The sequence below is a fragment of the Lithobates pipiens genome, unplaced genomic scaffold (assembly GCF_037356315.1).
Source record: "Lithobates pipiens isolate NorthernLeopardFrog02 unplaced genomic scaffold, aLitPip1_a1.2 Scaffold_16, whole genome shotgun sequence".
Classification (NCBI taxonomy): Eukaryota; Metazoa; Chordata; class Amphibia; order Anura; family Ranidae; genus Lithobates; species Lithobates pipiens.
The window spans coordinates 562,439,532-562,457,840 of record NW_027507748.1 but is presented as its reverse complement, the minus strand read 5'-3'; the positions used below and the strand labels follow the sequence as shown (position 1 = coordinate 562,457,840).

The following is an 18,309-nucleotide window of genomic DNA, read 5'->3' as shown; positions in this document are numbered from 1 at the left end:
CCCCCACAGCAAGCAGCTTGCTATGGGGGCACCCACGCCGAGCTACAGCTCCGTGTGTCCATTCAGACATGGAGCTGCAGTTCAGCATCGCCCCCTCTCTCCTCTAAATGGCTAACCGACGTTGATTGAAAGCAGCGGGAGCCAATGGCACTCCTGCTGTGTCTCGGCCAATCAGGAGGGAGAGTCTCAGATGGCCGAGACACTCGTGGACAACGCTGGAAAGAGATGGGCCGCCAGTAAGTATTAGTGGGCCTGCTGCACACAGAAGGCTTTTTATCTTAACCTTCTGAGTTTACATCCCCGAAGTTCAGCAGGATAAGCCGTGATCGCGCAGCGATCGTTAGTGTGGTGTGCCACATCACCGATCTCGGTAAAGAGCCTCTGAGATAGGCTCTTTACCATGTGATCAGCTGTGTCCAGACTCAGCTGATCACAGTGTAAACAGGAAGAGCTGTGTATCGGCTATTCCTCCACTCATGGAGTGGAGGAGAGACGATCAGCTGCTCTCCTGACAGGGGGGTCTGCATTGATTATGAGCGCAGCCCCTTCCCCCCAGGATGTCCAACCAAGACCACCAGGGATGCCCACCCATGACCACCAGGGATGCCAATCAGTGCCCATCAGTAATGCCTGCCATTGCCTCTTCATCAGTGCTGCCTATCAGAGGTCATCAGTGCCCATCAGTGCAGCCTCATCAGCGCCTATCCGTGAAGGAGAAAACGTAGTTATTTACAAAATGTTATAACAGAAACAAAGAAAAACTTTTTTTTTTTCAAAATGTTCTGTCTTTTTTTATTTGTTTAGCAAAAAAAAAAAAACAGTTGTGATCAAATTCCACCAAAAGAAAGCTCTATTCAAATATAAACTGCCCACTGCGTCACTGAGGAGCCGATTCGTGTGCCTGGTGGCCGGGATGTCCGCCAGGCATTTGCGATCGCTCGTTACAGAGTAGGGCCGTGGATCTGTATGTGAAAACACACAGATCCACGTCCTGTCAGGGGAGATGAGAGAGATTGTATGAACACCGATCGGTCTCCTCCCCTAGTCAGTCCCCTCCCCCATAGTTAGAATAAATCCTTAGGTAACACATTTAGCCCCTTTATCGTTCCCTAGTGTTAACCCCTTCCCTGTCAGTGACATTTATACTGTAATCAGTGCATATTTATAGCACAGATCGCAGTATAACCATCAGTGGTCCCAAAATAGTGTTAAAAGTGTCCAATATGTCAGCCTTAATGTCACAGTCACGATAAAAATCACAGATCGCTGCCATTACTGGTAAAAAAATAAAATAATAATAATAATAAAAATGCCATAAATCTATCCCCTATTTGTAGGCACTATAGCCAACCAATATATGGTTATTGTGATTTTTTTCTTTAACAAAAACATGTAGAAGAATACATATCAGCCTAAAAAAATTTTTTTTTAATTTTGGATTATTTATCATACCAAAAAGTTAAAAATATTGTGTTCTTTTCAAACTTGTCGCTCTTCTTTTGTTTATAGCACAAAAAATAAAAAACGCAGAGGTGATCAAATACCACCAAAAGAAAGCTCTATTTGTGTACACTGTTGCATGACCAATTGGCATTCAAAATGTTACAGCGCTGAAAACGGAAAATTGGCCTGGGCAGGAAGGAGGTCAAAATGCCCGGTACTGAAGTGGTTAAGGAATGTGTCTGCCCTGACAAGGTTATGCTCTAAAACTATCAGGTTGGACTAGAAATGTGAAGGCCTGGAAAAAAAAAACTGAAAAATGTGGAAAAAAATGTTTTTTCCCATTTTTTTCTGAAGGCTTTTTTTTTTTTATCCCAAAAATTGGAAAAATGTGGAGTATTTTATTTTAACGTGATGAATAAAATATTTTAAGACAGGGTGTTCAAATATTTTCCAAAAAAAATAAAATAAAATGTATGATATCAGATTATTCTAATTTCGGTGCACTGAGTGAGGACAAGCAAGTCCTAGGTAACAAAATGAACCCTCCAATGCAAGAACAGTATGCATTTCTTCCTTTAGGAGGTGCTGTGCTGCTACTGTAACAAGAAAAAGGTTTCAGTTTTACTTTTGCATGTTAGTGCGTGTGTTTGGTTTGTTCTGTCCTCTTCACTAGGCCTCAAAAGCATTGGAAGAAAAAAATACAGAGCAACAAAAAGGACCTGAAAGTATATACTTAATTAAAAAAGGTAAGAAGTTACATTTATCTGATTCTGAATCCAGAAAACGGAATCATTCAGCTACATTTGTTTATCTTTATAAAATTTGTGTAAATAATAATTTAATTACCAGTAATCTAGTTCTTCCCCCACCCTTACATACAACCATAGATTAGTGTCTTCTTGCAAAGTAGTAATTTTTTCTTGTTTTTATTTCCTACTCCCCTCAGAAAAATGGTGAGACCAACATCTAGCATATGGAGGCATTTTCACATTACTAAGTTCTTCTAAAAAGAAAAATGCGATTTTCAAATATTGTCAGATGAAATATGCATTTCCAAATGCTACCAGGATGACAAAACACATTCTTGTATGTAACAAGTGTCCTGTAGATATTAAAAAATCCTTCATGGATCAAAGTGAAGGACAACAATGATGACGATGCACATAGTTTTTCTCAACGTTCAATGACTTTCAATCTTAAAAAGACAAAAAAGGCTAAGGTAGCTATTTTTTCTATTTTTCCGAAAAAAAAAATTCTGAGTATTTACATCTCTAGGTTGGACACACAATAATATTTTTATCATTGTTTTACAAATTTCTTATATGTGTAATATATATATATATATATATATATATATATATATATATATATATATATATATATATATATATATATATATATATATATATATATATACAGTATATATAATTATAAATGATGATATACCCAGCTGTAATGACATAAGATTGGTGGGTGTTATTTATGAACATTTACAAATGACAACAGTTGTTTTTATAGAGTGTTGACCAGTTTTCAGGGCATAATGTCAATTTTTGTATCATTGCATGTAGGCACTTCTCTATAGGAATAAAATCACATAAGCACCAAAACGAAGTGCTCGGCGAGCCAAGGACTTCCAAGCCCCAAGTATCTGAACAATGTATGAAGCTCTATGACTCAATACACAAAGTTTCTCAGTGCTACACCGAAATGAACACACATTGTAGCACTAGCTCATTTGATGCTGCAGTCCTCACAAGGAAGAGCTGTTCATGAAGTCCCCAAGGCTTGTTGTGAGCCTATATGGCATGCTAAAAGAGCATCTTCAAGAAGTTTCACTTGGTGTGTTAACTCATGTATATTGGCGTCAAAATGCATAACACAGAAAGTAATTGACTGTATATCATTTATTTCTGGTGCTCACCATACTCATCAAAACGTCTTCCATTCACATGTATATTTACCAGGGAATATCACGCACACCCTGGCAAGATAACGCATGCCGTTTTGGTAAGTTGAAGCTCTACTCTATACTGTGTACCTGCCAACCTCCATTAACCATAAGTGTAAAAGAAGGTCATAATGCACTGCATGATCAGTGGTGTGTGTCGCTAATCGACCGTCTAGAATTCCTCTTTTGTCAGAAGCCATACACTCTATGGTAGAGAACCTATAAGAAGAATGTAGTCCTGGAATATGTCCCCGATTCATCTTTGCTCATCTTTGAAGAACAACGGAGCATCAATCTAAAAATTCGAATTTGGTCAATTGACTATTCTAATAAATTACCATTATGATTAAATTCCCCACAGTCCAACTATCAGATCTCCACTTTTCGGCAGTGCTAATTTCGTCAATAAAAATATTTTTGTCAACCAAATTAACACTATTTTAGTTAACTAAAATATAACAAATTTGTTGTCAACTTACAACTATATATTATTATACATGATTAATATAGCGCCAACAATTTGTAGTGTTTTACAACATTGGGGAAGACCATACAATTACAATACAATACAGGGGTGACCAGAGGGCGCTGCTCGTTAGACCTTACATTTTTTTCTTCTGTCAACCTTTCACACCTGGAGCGGTACCTGGTCACGCTATCCACACGCCACAGTCGGTTTCCTTGGTTGTCGCTATCGTCGGGTGGAACGCACGCCGACCACGGAGGTGATACATGGCATTGATGCACAGCCCCATTACCGATGAGCTAGCAGCCCCAGTGCCGGGTAGGCACCACTACATGTAAGCAGCCATTTGGCTATGTTTTATGCTTTTAACCTGTTTCGTTAAACTGCATTACGCTATGGACAATTTTATTGTCTTCTATATATCCCATGTCTAACAATCCAGGGAAGAAGTTCTTTCCAAATTGATCTCCAGTCTCCATATGTGAGCAGGCACAATCCTGCACAAGCGCTGTATGGCTTTCTTTTTCATTTAAGAAGTCAATCATATATGGTAAGCAGATTTTATAACCATCACTGTGGGGTGTCGTTTGTTTCTTGGTGAAGGAATTCCCACTATCTACTTAGAAGATTCTATATACTTACAAGACCACTTTGTCCACAACAGAACAGTTTTTTTCCACAATTGGGAGTCTAATATATATATATATATAATATATATATTTTTTTTTATTTATTTTTTTCCACATACAATTTTTTGTGATAGATTGTTTTCATATGATTGTTTTTGTAATTCACTAAGGCTTGATCACTTGGTGTTTCATATTTTGAGTTTTTTTTTTTTTTGATGATGCTATTTGTGCAATTCGTTTATTTCACTATTGTTAACTACCACTAGCGCCCTCTATTTACTACCAATTGCAATTGATCACTGTGTTCAATCAGGGGAGCAGCTGTATTATAAGTTTTTATTTTGTTTTTGGCGTGGAGTATATCCAATCACTGTCAATCTTTCACACCTGTTGGCATGATGTTTGTAACTTTTTTCATGCATTATTAACCACTTAATAACCGCCCTATAGCCGAATGACGGCTTTAGGGCGGTTTCTTAACTGTGGGAGGCCGTCATATGACGTCCTCCCAGAATTCCGCTCTCGCGCGCCCCCCTGGGGCGCGCACTCGAGAGCATCCGTGACCGCCGGGTCCACAGGACCCGGCGCATCACGGATCACGGTAAACGGCCGCTCGTCGCGGCCGTTTACCACGTGATCGCTCCGTCAAATGACGGAGTGATCACTTGTAAACAAACCGGCATCATGTTATGACGCCGGTTCCTCCCTCCCCCTCTCTGTACCGATCGGAACAGCGGAGGGGGAGGAGATCGGTGTCAGCAGCGATGTGGGCTGCATCTGCAGTGCCCACATCGCTGCTCACCGAAAATTAACCCCTCAATTCCCTGCAAATACTCTGCAATACCCTGCTATTACTCTGCATTACTCTGCAATACCCTGCAATACCCTGCATTACTCTGCATTACCCTGCATTACCCTGCATTACTCTGCATTACCCTGCATTACCCTGCATTACCCTGCATTACTCTGCATTACCCTGCATTACTCTGCATTACCCTGCATTACTCTGCATTACCCTGCATTACCCTGCATTACTCTGCATTACTCTGCATTACTCTGCAATAGTCTGCATTACACTGCAATACTCTGCAATACCCTGCCATTACTCTGCAATACCCTGCAATACCCTGCAACACTCTGCAATGCTCTGCAACACTCTGCAATGCTCTGCAACACTCTGCAATGCTCTGCAACACTCTGCAATACCCTGCAATGCTCTGCAACACTCTGCAATGCTCTGCAACACCCACCAATACCCTGCAACACTCGGCAATGCTCTGCAACACCCGCCAATACCGTGCAACACTCTGCAATGCTCTGCAACACCCTCCAATATCCTGCAACGCTCTGCAACACCCGCCAATACCCTGCAACACTCTGCAATGCTCTGCAACACTCTGCAATGCTCTGCAACACCCACCAATACCCAGCAACACTCTGCAATGCTCTGCAACACCCGCCAATACCATGCAACACTCTGCAATGCTCTGCAACACCCTCCAATATCCTGCAATGCTCTGCAACGCAATACTCTGCAACGCCATACTCTGAGATACCCAGCCATACTCTGATATACCCAGCCATAGTCGGTGATACCCTGCAATACCCAGCCATAGACACCCCCCCCCCCTCCCGCCGCCCTCCCGTGCTTCTACCGACTCGCCAATACTATCAAATCCAGAATCTTTTTTTTTTTTTTTTTTTTTTCAGGCTTCCCAGCTTAGAGGTGAGATGCGGGGTCTTATTGACCCCACATCTCACTGTAAAGAGGACCTGTCATGCCATATTCCTATTACAAGGGATGTTTACATTCCTTGTAATAGGAATAAAAGTGATCAAAAAATTTATTTTTGGGGAAAAAAATGTCAAACTAAAATAAATAAAGTAAAATGAACAATAAAAATTTTAATTTTTTTTTTTAAAGCGCCCCTGTCTCCATGTGCTCGCATGCAGAAGCGAACGCATACGTAAGTCCCGCCCACATATGAAAACGGTGTTCAAACCACACATGTGAGGTATCGCTGCGTACGTTGGAGCGAGAGCAATAATTCTAGCCCTAGACCTCCTCTGTAACTCAAAACATATAACCAGTAAAAAAAAAAATTAAATCGTCGCCTATGGGGATTTTTAAGTAGCGACGTTTGCCGCCATTCCACGAGCCTGTGCAATTTTGAAGAGTGACATGTTAGGTATCGATTTACTCGGTGTAACTTCATCTTTCACATTATGCAAAAATTGGGCTAACTTTACTGTGTTTTTTTTTTTTTTTTTTTAAGCACAAATCTGTTTTTTTTCCAAAAAAAAGCATTCGAAAAATTGCTGCGCAAATACCGTGCGAGATAAAAAGTTGCAACGACCACCATTGTATTCTCCAGGGTGTTTGCTAAAAAAACATATATAATGTTTTGGGATTCGATGTAATTTTCTAGCAAATAAATGATGATTTTTACATGTAGGAGAGAAATGTCAGAATTGTCCTGGGTGCTCCAGAACGCCTGATGGCGCTCCCTGCATGTTGGGCCTCTGTATGTGGCCGCACTGTGTAAAAGTCTCACACATGTGGTATCGCCGTACTCGGGAGTAATAGCAGAATGTGTTTTGGGGTGTAATTTGTGGTATGCATATGCTGTGTGAGAAATAAACTGATAATATGACAATTTTGTGGAAAAAAAAAAAAAAGTAAAAAAAATCTTGATTTTGCAAAGAATTGTGGGAAAAAATTACAACTTCAAAAAACTCATCATGCCTCTTACTAAATACCTTGGAATGTCTTCTTTCCAAAAAGGGGTCATTTGGGGGGTATTTGTACTTTTCTGGCATGTTAGGGTCTCAAGAATTGAAATAGGCCATCAGTACTTCAGGTGTGATCAATTTTCAGATATTGGCACCATAGCTTGTGGACTCTATAACTTTCACAAAGACCAAATAATATCCACCAATTTGTACTTATTTTTACCAAAGATATGTAGTGGTATAAATTTTGGCCAAAATTTATGAAGAAAAAATTACTAATCTGCTAAATTTTATAACAGAAATGAAGAAAAATTCATTTTTTTACAGAATTTTCTGTATTTTTTCTTTTATAGCACAAAAAATAAAAAACCCAGCGGTGATTAAATACCACCAAAAGAAAGCTCCATTTGTGTGAAAAAAAGGACAAAAATTTCATATAGGTCCAGTGTTGCATGACTGAGTAATTGTCATTCAAAATGTGAGAGCACCGAAAGCTGAAAATTGGTCTGGTTATTAAGGGTGTTTAAGTGCCCAGTGGTCAAGTGGTTAATAAAAATATATTGAAATAAAATATGATTAAATTCAGATGACTAATATACAATTAAAACTAAAATTGCATTTTAGTCAAACGACTAGGACTAAAACGAATTTGAAATTTAACATCAAAATTAACATTGCATTGCCACATAAGAATAAGTAGGGGGCATCTACTAAACTGCTAAAAGAAAAAAAAAATAGAATAAGGCTTTTCTTATGTTTTGTTTTTTTAAATATTTAATGTTGATTATATATTCAGGCAGGGTGGATAAAAATCAAGAAAAAAAAACTGATTTTTTTTATTTAAAATCCGATTTTTCAGAATAAACTACTTGCCCAACAGCCGTCATCATTATAATGCAGCAGGTTGGGTCGTCTGCGCAAATTGGCATAGCTGTATATCGGTCCTTTTAACAGCTATAGGAGGTGCCGATGGCGCATCACCGCGATGTCCGCCAACCACCAGCGATCGCGCAACGGAAAGCCAGAACAGGGATCTATTAATGTAAACAAACAGATCCCCGTTCTGACAGGGGAGTAGAGAGAGAGCGTCTGTCTGTTCCTAGTGATCAGGAACACCGAGCTCTCTGTACTCCCTTGTCAGTCCATTCTCCCCTCTGTTAGAAACACCTCCCAGGGAACACATTTAACCCCTTGGTGGCCACCTAGTGTTAACCCCTTCCCTGCCAGTGCCATTTATACATTAATCAGCGGCTATCTTTAGCTCCGATTGCTGTAACAATGTCACTGGTCTCAAAAAAAGTGTAAAAAGTGTCCGCCGCAATGTCGCAGTCCCACTAAAAAACACTGATCACCGCTGTTACAAGTTGAAAAATTTAAAATGCCATAAATATATCCCCTATTTTGTAGACGCTATAACTTTTGTGTAAACCAATCAATATACACTTATTGTGATTTTTTTTTACCAAAAATATGTCGAATAATACATAATGGCCCTAAACTGATGAAGAAAGTTGCTTTTTTTTATGGATGTTTATTATTGCAAAAAGTAAAAAAAATTATTTATTTATTTTTCAAAATTCTGTTTGTGTACAGCGTCGCTAGACCGCACAAATGTCAGTTAAAATGACACAGTGCTGTATCGCAAAAAATGGCCTGATCATTATGGGGGTAAATTCTTCCAGGGCTGAAGTGACTAAGTGGCTTCATTTTTATCAAATTTGTTTTAATAAAATGCTCTTGGAGTAAAAATCTATCTAAAGATAGTTTTCTATTTAAAGCAGCGTTCCACCCAAAAGTGGAACTTCCACTCATTTGTCTCCTCTCCCCCTCTGATGCCACAATTGGCACCTTTTGGGGGAGGGGGAAAGGTATCCTGTTTCCATGGTCTGTGACTCCACTTTCGTGAGTCCAGGCCATGGCATCACCGCGGGGTTCCCTCCTCCTCTTCTCCCTGTCGCCGGGCCAGTAGGAGAGAGGAGCGGGGCCTCATGCATGCGCAGTAGGCTTCCAGTCGTGAAGCCATAAGGGTACCCCTACCTTCAAAGGTGGCGGCAGCACCCAGCAGCTGATGGAAACATCAGCTGCAGTGCCGACATCACTGGACTACAGGACAGGCAAGTGTCCTATTGTTAAAAGCCAACAGCTGCAGTATGTGTAGCTGCTGGCTTTTCATTTTTTTTTTTTTTTTGGGGGGGCAGAACACCGTTTTAAGATATATTAATAATTGAGTTTATTCAGCATGAAATGGAGCTTAGTTAAGTAGCATGAGGCTGTATATTCTGCAATATTTACATTTTTGGTAAACTTTTTCAATGAATCCAAGCTCTGAAAGCTCAGAACAAGCACTGCATTGATGCATTCACACAATTTCACAGTAATTATGAGATAAAATAAAGTTCAGGAATATTTCTTTATCCCATTATTTTGCAAATCTATGTACACTACAAACTGTATGATTGAATCGGTTTTACTAACCTGACAGCTTATTATTCTAAATCGGAAATCTTCATTTTGTTTACAAATATTAAAGATTCAAACTACCAGCAAGAATAAGTGCTTACATTTAAAGAGCACCGGTCATTTCAGATCCATCATGGCAGTGCCTGTTAGCGGGTATCCACTCATCTGCTGCTGCCACGTCCCTCCCCTTGTTGTGTCACTGGCGCATCACCAGCTGTCCCATTAAAGTGAATGGGACTGTCGGTGAGTCAACAGAGGGTCAGAGGAGGAGCTGGTGGGGTACAGAGATGACAGTTGCTCTTTAAAAATGATTTATAGTTCTAGTCTTTTTTTACTATTGATTTAAATTGACTTGATTTAAGTTCAATTCATCCTGTATTCAGGTAATATGTGCCAATAGAGTTTACAGTTTTTTTTTGTTTTTTTTAATATATATATAATTTAATATTGATAAAGAGTGTATATAAGGGAGCTCCGAAAAGCAGGGCCAGGCAGATAATGTCTATATTTAGTAGAGGTATTCAAATGATGAGGTCTTCAAACACTTAGGGCAGCACTCAAAGAGGGGAGCAATCTCTAGTAAAAGACAAACAGAAGAAAAGGCGCCTCTAAGTGCAGAATTAAAACTTTTAATTTCCCCAAAAAAGATTTAAAAAAAAACACTTACAGGATATAAGAATGAAGGGAGCATTTCAATTTTTTTTTTAACCACATCAATACCGCACGCCGTCATATGACGTCCTCGATTTTGTGCGGGGAGATCTGAATGATACCTGCAGCTACAGGCATCATTCAGATATCATTACCAATAAGCCCTTGTACACACGGTCAGACATGCCGACGGAGAATGTCCGATCGGACCGTGTTATCGGATAATAAGACCGTGTGTGGGCTCCATCAGACTGTTTCCGTCGGAATATCCGACTGACAAGGTTTTAGATTTTCTGACAACATGGTCCAAGGGGACTTTGTCCTATCGTTTGTAGAGAATTCCGATCGGACAAAGTGCCACGCATGCTCAGATCAAATTCCTAGACCAAAGCTTTTGGCTACTAGCCTGAACATAGCCCCGTCGTAACGAAATAACGTCACCACGTTCTGAACGATCGGATTTTCCGACAACTTTGTCCGACCGTGTGTATGCAACACAAGTTTCCGACGGATTTTGTTGTCGGGATGTCTGACCGTGTGTACAAGGGCTTACACACTGGGACCTTCCTGATGCCGAATCACCTGCCTTAAAAACCATGTGAAATGCTCCTTTCATTTTTATATCCTGTAAGTGTTTTTAATCCTTTTTGGGGAAATTAAAAGTTTTAATTCTGCACTTAGAGGCACCTTTTCTTCGGTTTATATTTTATATGTTTATATGTACTTCTGTTTGTCAAAAAGCAATATTTTTGTTTGTTTATGAAACATGGTTTTATTTATAAAGATATTCTATATCACAACAGCTAAATCTGTGTCTGTAGTGCATGTGCAAACCTTAAAGAGGAAGTAAACCCTGATGGGTTTACTTCCTCTTTGATTCCCTGCAAAGGTAAAGCATAATGGACTACTATGCATTGCATAGTAGTCCATTATGTGTCACTTACCTGACACAGGAGCCAGCGAAGTCACCGCTGTCCCCTGTAGTCCGGAGCATCCATCTTCTCGGTGGGTATCGCTGCTGTCGAAGTCGCGATGACGTCACTCCCACGCATGCGCACGGGAGCCGCCACTCACGGCATTTTGCCGTTGACAGCGGCGCGCTCAGTGCGCATGCACGCCACTGTCTACGGCGCATGCGCCGTAGACAGCGGTGCCTGTCTTTTGGCAAATACACGGTTTAGGAGATATTTCTTGGACCTACAGGTAAGCCTTAATCTAGGCTTACCTGTAGGTCAAAGTGGTTTGTAAGGGTTTACAACCACTTCAATACCATAACTAATAAAAGATTATTAGATTTTTATTCCAGGAGTATATGAGTTTGGAGATTCTAAAGAAATGCTTAAACAATGCCTTACAATTTAACTAAATCAATTCTATTTTAGTCGACTATACCTATATAGCTACAACTGTATTGTACAGGAGATTGTAGTCAACTATAATGTACTGGAGGTTTTAGTTGACTAAAACTAAAACAATTCAGATAACTAATATACAACTAAAACTAAAATGGCATTTTACTCAAAAGACTATGACTAAATCGAAATTTGACATCAAAATTAACACTGATAGCAGGTAAAATGGACCCTTGGGTACTTTAAAATATAGTCTTAAATTTAATATTTTCAAATATGTATAAATAGATTTGCTATAAATGAGATAAAATATAAAAATGACTTTAACTTTAACAACGACATAATAACACAAAATATTTGCTTTCAGGAAATAGGTAATATTGTAGTACAATGAACATTAAAAATGCAGCAGAAAAGGCACAAAATTGCAGAAAATTGGTAAGCACAGGTAAATATGTGTATTAAAACATTTTTTTTAACAATATTACACTTTAGGATGTAGGGATTTGATGTAACCTTCACTTTTAAATTTTCAGACCGCAGGTAAAATTTTTCAACTAAACATAACACATGTCAATTTCTGAGAAATCCTCCTGGCTGTCTATAAAATATACTCCTGGTTCCTAAATTCTGCCATAATGTATCCACATCATCCGTAGGGTTTGCCTCAATTAACCAAGCTTTAGCAGGAGGATAAACATCTTTATCTTAACCTGTAATTTTCAAATCTCATTGAACTCAACTGAAAATAACTGTCACTTAATTTAAAAATAATGATCCTTCTCCTGGTATGCTATCTTTGTGAATGAATGTATGTCCCTCACAAATTAGTACAAAGGCTAAGTTCACCTTTTCCAGAAAATAGCCTATTCAGTCCAGGGCCCCAGTAGGTATAACGAAACTGTGCAGCTTTAGCAAATGTTCAAAAATGATATTTTTTAAATACCTTAGGCCATTTGGGTGTCCCAAATAAGCCTAGCCACAAAACTCCCAGTTAGCAATCCCCATGTCCTGCCTTGGTTCTGGGACATCATATGACGGCGTCCAAGAACAACCACTCTCGCATGCCCATGGGGGCACGCAGCACGGCAATTGTGGCCTCGCCATATTGCTAGGCCTCAGCGCGGCTCCGAACTCTAAGAGCCGCGGACGCGGCTCTTTAACCATGTGATCGGCTGTCACAGCCGGTCACATGTAAACACGGAGATACAGGTAATCAGGGCTCCTTGCCTCACACTGACAAAGTGGGTGGCGAGGAGAGCCGATCAGCGGCATCTCCTCGCAGGGGACAACAAAACATGTAATCAGGGCACTGATCATCAGTGCCCTGATTAAATTTTAGCACCAACAGTGTCACCAATCAGTGCCCTGCAATGCCAGCAATCAGTGCCCACCACTGCCCACAATTGCCAATCAGTACCCATTAGTGTTGCCAGTCAGTGCTGCCCATCAATGCTCATCACTGCTGTCCATCAATGCCCATCAGTACCACCCTTCAATGCCGCTTATCAGTGCCACCTATCAGTGGTCATCAGTGCCACCTATCAGTGTGGCATATAAGTGCCTGCTCATCAGTGCCACCTCTTAGTGCGGCATATTAGTGCCTCCTCATCAGTGCCACCTAATCAGTGCCCATAAGTGCCACTTCATCAATGCCCACCAGTTCAGCCTATCAGTGCCGCCTCATCAGCGCACATCAGTGAAGGGGAACAATTACTTATATACAAAAATTTACTGGACAGAAACTAAGTAAAAAATATTTTTTCTTTTTCAAAATTTTTGGTCTTTTTTGTTTTTTATTAGTAAAAAAAAACAAAAAAACAGAAGTGATTAAATACCACCAAAAGAAAAGCTCTATTTGTGTGAAGAAAATGATAAAAAACTTAATTTGGGTACAGTGTAGCACGACCGCGCAATTGTCATTCAAAGTGCGACAGTACTGAAAGCTGAAAAATGGCCTGAGCAGGAAGGGGGTGTAAACGCCCGGTAGGCAAGTGGTTAACTTCATAGCCTTTTTCCTAGAAAAAGTGAACTTAGCTTGTCATTACTGATTATTTTCCCATTATATATGCCGCTTGACCTCCTGAAGTAGCCTTTCTCAACCAGGGTTCTGTGGAACACAAAGGTCTCTGCAGAGGTTGATAGAAAGACATTGCTCAAGGAACCCCTATCAGATAAGGTATTACTTATATCAATTATCTTTTCAGCTATCTGTAGGAAGGGTATTCTGCCCACTGACCACCAATCTTAGGCCTCATTTACACCATACCTACAGAAAAACAAATGGAAACTGACACGCAGATTTCGCTTGCAGATATACGAGTTTACCTTCATGCGTGTTTCAGTGAGTTTTATACATGTTGCAGAAAAAAATCTGCACGTGATACCCGTGTTATGGTCTGAACAGGGCACATAGAGAACAATTGTTTTTGTGCAAAAGAACTCACGTTTCTTCACATGGTGTGAATGAAGCCTTAAAGGGACCTTTCTCCACTAATCACCAATCCAATGGACATGTCACTCACCACCAACCAAAAACGAGCACTTCACTGATCACTAATGTATAGGTGCTCTACAATTTTCACAGCATTTGTTTCTTTTCTGGCTATTATTATAATTTCTTTGATTTCAGTATTACTGCCAATAGTTTTGCTGTAAAAAGCAGACCTGGGTGTCAAATATGCTTAGTATCCCTCACAAATAAAATTCAAAACACTAACAATAACATACAAAGCCATTTGCAGCTCTGCCCCTAGCTGCATCACCAATCTTGTCTCCAAATATCACCCAAACCGTCCTCTCCGCTCCTCACAAGACCTCCTGCTCTCTAGCTCCCTTGTCATCTCTAGGACTTCTCCAGAGCCTCTCCAATCCTCTGAAAACTCACTACCCCAATCTGTTCAGTTATCTCCTACTCTGTCCACATTTAAGCAATCCCCGAGAACTAATCTTTTCATGGAGGCCTACCCTGCCTTCAGGTAACCGAATCCTCTGCTTTTCCCATCAGCTTTACCAGCCCTTCCCTATTAGATGGTGAGCTCACAGGAGCAGGGCACTCCTATCCTTCTTGTATTGTTGCTGCATTGTCTCCCTTTATATTGTAAAGTGCTAAACAAACTGTTAGCGCTATAACCTTGTAAAATAATAATAATTTATTTATTCCTATATACCCAACTTAATGTTCACATTAATGTCCTGTGAGCTGAGCTGTAGAAATAATACTCGTTAGCAGGGGTTCTCTCAAACCTGAAAATTATTTCAAAGGGTCTCTACTGTTAAAAGGGTTGAAAAGGAATGTCCTAAAGCATGGGTCTTCAAACTTTGGCCCTCCAGTTGTTCAGGAACTACAATTCCCATCATGCCTTGTCATGTCTGTGAATGTCAGAGTTTTGCAATGCCTCATGGGATGTGTCGTTTCACAACAGCTGGAGGGCCGTAGTTTGAGGATCCCTGTCCTAAAGTGTCAAAAGTTTTATCTTCCTACATTTCTTATGATGTCTCTTCAATCTCAGAGGCAACATTCCCCTTGTTAATATAGACTATATTACCAAAAGTATTAGGACGCCTGCCTTTACACACAAGTGAATTTTAATGGCATCCCAGTCTTAGTCCGTAGGGCTCAATATTAGGTTGGCCTACCCCTTGCAGCTATATAGAAAGTTCTTTCAAGGGTTTCTCCGTGTTAAATACACTATATTACCCAAATTATGGGACGCCTGCCTTTACATGAATATGAACTTTAATGGCATCCCAGTCTTAGTCCGTAGGGTTCAATATTGAGTTGGCCCACCCTTTGCAATTATAACAGCTTCAACTCTTCTGGGAAGGCTGTCCACAAGGTTTAGGAGTGTGTCTATGGGAATGTTTGACCATTTTTTCAGAAGTGCATTTGTGAAGTCAGGCACTGATGTGGACGAGAAGGCCTGGCTCGCAGTCTCCCCAACAATTCATCCCAAAGATATTCTATCAAGTTGAGGTCAGGACTTGCTTAGCCATGTCTTTAGTAGTTCCAGTGAAGGGAACTCTTAAGGCATCAGTATACCAAGACATTTTGAAAAATGTCATGCTCCCAACTTTGTGGGAACAGTTTGAGAATGGCCCCTTCCTGTTCCAACATGACTGCGTACCAGTGCACAGACAAGGTCCATAAAGACATTGATGAGCGTGTTTGGGTAGAGGAACTTGACTGGCCTGCAGAGTCCTGACCTCAGCTCAATAGAACATCTTTTGGGATGAATTACAGCAGAGACTGTGAGCCAGGCCTTCTTGTCCAACATCAGTGCCTGGCCTCACAAATGCGCTTCTGGAAGAATGATCAAACATCCCCATAGACACACTCCTAAACCTTGTGGATAGCCTTCCCAGAAGAATTGAAGCTGTTATAGATGCAAAGTGTGGGCCAACTCAACATTGAACCCTACGGACTAAGACTGGGATGCCATTAAAGTTCATATTCATGTAAAGGCAGGCGTCCCAATACTTTGGGTAATATAGTGTATTTAACACAGAGAAACCCTTGAAAGAACTTTCTGGTCTCAGGGAACCCTTGCTAATAATTACTAGATCTACAGCTCATCATCAGTGGGGAGAATGTCCTTTACACTTGTGTTCATTGGGAATAACACCCCCACCCTTACAGATAACTAAAATCTATCACATTTATCAGTGGATACTAATCTAAGAATAAGAAATCGCTCTTTAATCGGGAACCCTGGTTGAGAAAGACTGATCTACGAAGAGCAATATATGAATCAATAACATCACCTGTATCTCCAGAGCCAACAATGGTTTACAAACAATCCTAAACCTCTAAGGAACACTCTTCTAATCTAGCCAGTGCCAACGTCTACAAAAAACAGAGGGTTCGCCAAAGACCCACTCGTTCATTGGCAGCTTTAATCTTTACTATATATTCTGTTCACAAACTTTGCCTTTCCATCCAGCCCGGTAACAAATCGGGTCTCGGGAGGGCCTCTGGGCCTCGACAGACGCCAACAGTTACGATTGATATTAGAAATCTCTTTAACCCATCAGTGTCTGCATACATGAACTCCAATTAAAGAATATCCGACAACAAATCGTCATCTAATGTCCCTGGGGGGGGTGGGGGCATTCTGTTAACAATAATCAAATGTAACGGTTCATTTCCAAACAATAAAATACCTTACGAGGAAGACAAAGACATCTGTTTATAGTGAGAAGTCACCGGTGTAATATGGGAAATATTTCCACCGGCTGGATTTGCGTCAGTCAACGTCTAGTGACATACGCGGAGCTGGACACGTCCATCCCTTTTTGTAGGGCACATCGGATGAAAGTCCATACACATGTCGGCTGTCGGAGGAATCTGCTGGTTCATTATGGAAGTTCCTCTGTATTAGAAGGAGATCGGCCTTGGTATTGTTTGTGCTGCAAAGATGCATCAAGTGACAGTTGGGCAGATCAGTATCTGTTGTCTGTCATCCTGGCCATTGAGGAATGAGAAGACAAAGAGCACCGATCAGGACATTGGAGGGGGGGGGGGGGGACCCATCTATGAACTGTCCTTCAGCACCCAACTGTCACCCCACACACCACCCTGACCACAAAGTGATGGCAGTGTTCTCCTTCCATCATCTCCATCCTCCCCCCTCCCACCCATGACTCGGATCACTGCTCTCCATCACACTGCACTCCATCCATACAACAACACAGCAATACGCACCCCGATCTCAGCTTCACCGGAGCCGCTGTTCGAGGCCGGGCGCGATCACAATGTCCAGGACTCAATGCTATGGTGTTACCCGGAATCAGGCATCCCCCGCCAACGTGCACGCCCCCAACTGGGAGCTCCCCGTATTACAAAGATCTTCTGGGCGCTATGGGCACTATACCAAGGCAGCGCCACCTAGTGCCCGGCATGGATGTGCACACCCCCAGCGAGGGATGCGGAGATGCGCGCTCTCATTAAAACGGTTTATCCTGGCCGCCCGTCGTCACCAGTTAGGCGCGGTATCGGCTCGCCGCGTTCGGTCTAAATTCGCTTCTTTTACTAACCCCATCCGGCCAGGAGAAGCCGGGGAGAGGCGACGTTACTGATCATCGGTTGTGGTACATACCTCTCCTCAGAGCAGCCATTCTGGAGCAGGTCACATGGGCGCTGCGTTGCAGGATGATGGTCATAGCCATAGCAACAGGGAAGAGGCTTGGAGGGAAAGGCTGGAGTGATGAGGAGATGACGGTTCCTCTCTGACCCCTCCATGTCCTGACACTCCTCACAACTGAGGCCCCTCAGGATCCTGACACACCTCACTGGGGTCCCTCAGGATCCTGACACACCTTACAACTGGGGCCCCTCAGGATCCTGACACACCTCACAACTGGGGCCCCTCAGGATCCTGACACTCCTGACAACTGGGGCCCCTCAGGATCCTGACACTCCTCACAACTGGGGCCCCTCAGGATCCTGACACACCTCACAGAGGCCCCTCAGGATCCTGACACACCTCACTGGGGTCCCTCAGGATTGACATACCTCAGAACTGGGGCCCCTCAGGATCCTGACACACCTCACTGGGGCCCCTCAGGATCCTGACACACCTCACTGGGGTCCCTCAGGATCCTGACATACCTCAGAACTGGGGC

The 18,309-nt window shown here is 41.6% G+C and overlaps 1 protein-coding gene across 6 annotated transcripts in view; it reads right to left on the bottom strand.

Annotated features, from left to right (window-relative positions):
* DTX3 (deltex E3 ubiquitin ligase 3) overlaps positions 1–17,830 on the bottom strand; it is a 195,451-nt gene extending 177,621 nt beyond the window's left edge. For 3 of the 6 annotated variants that reach the window (XM_077483614.1, XM_077483620.1, XM_077483617.1), the window contains exon 1: positions 17,784–17,830. The gene's annotated coding sequence lies outside the window, so the exon portion shown is untranslated. Of the gene's footprint in view, positions 1–17,389; positions 17,552–17,783 lie in introns of those variants that run through there. The other 3 variants (XM_077483612.1, XM_077483615.1, XM_077483621.1) reach the window with 2 other exon arrangements.
* Between the last annotated feature and the right edge of the window lie 479 nt (positions 17,831–18,309).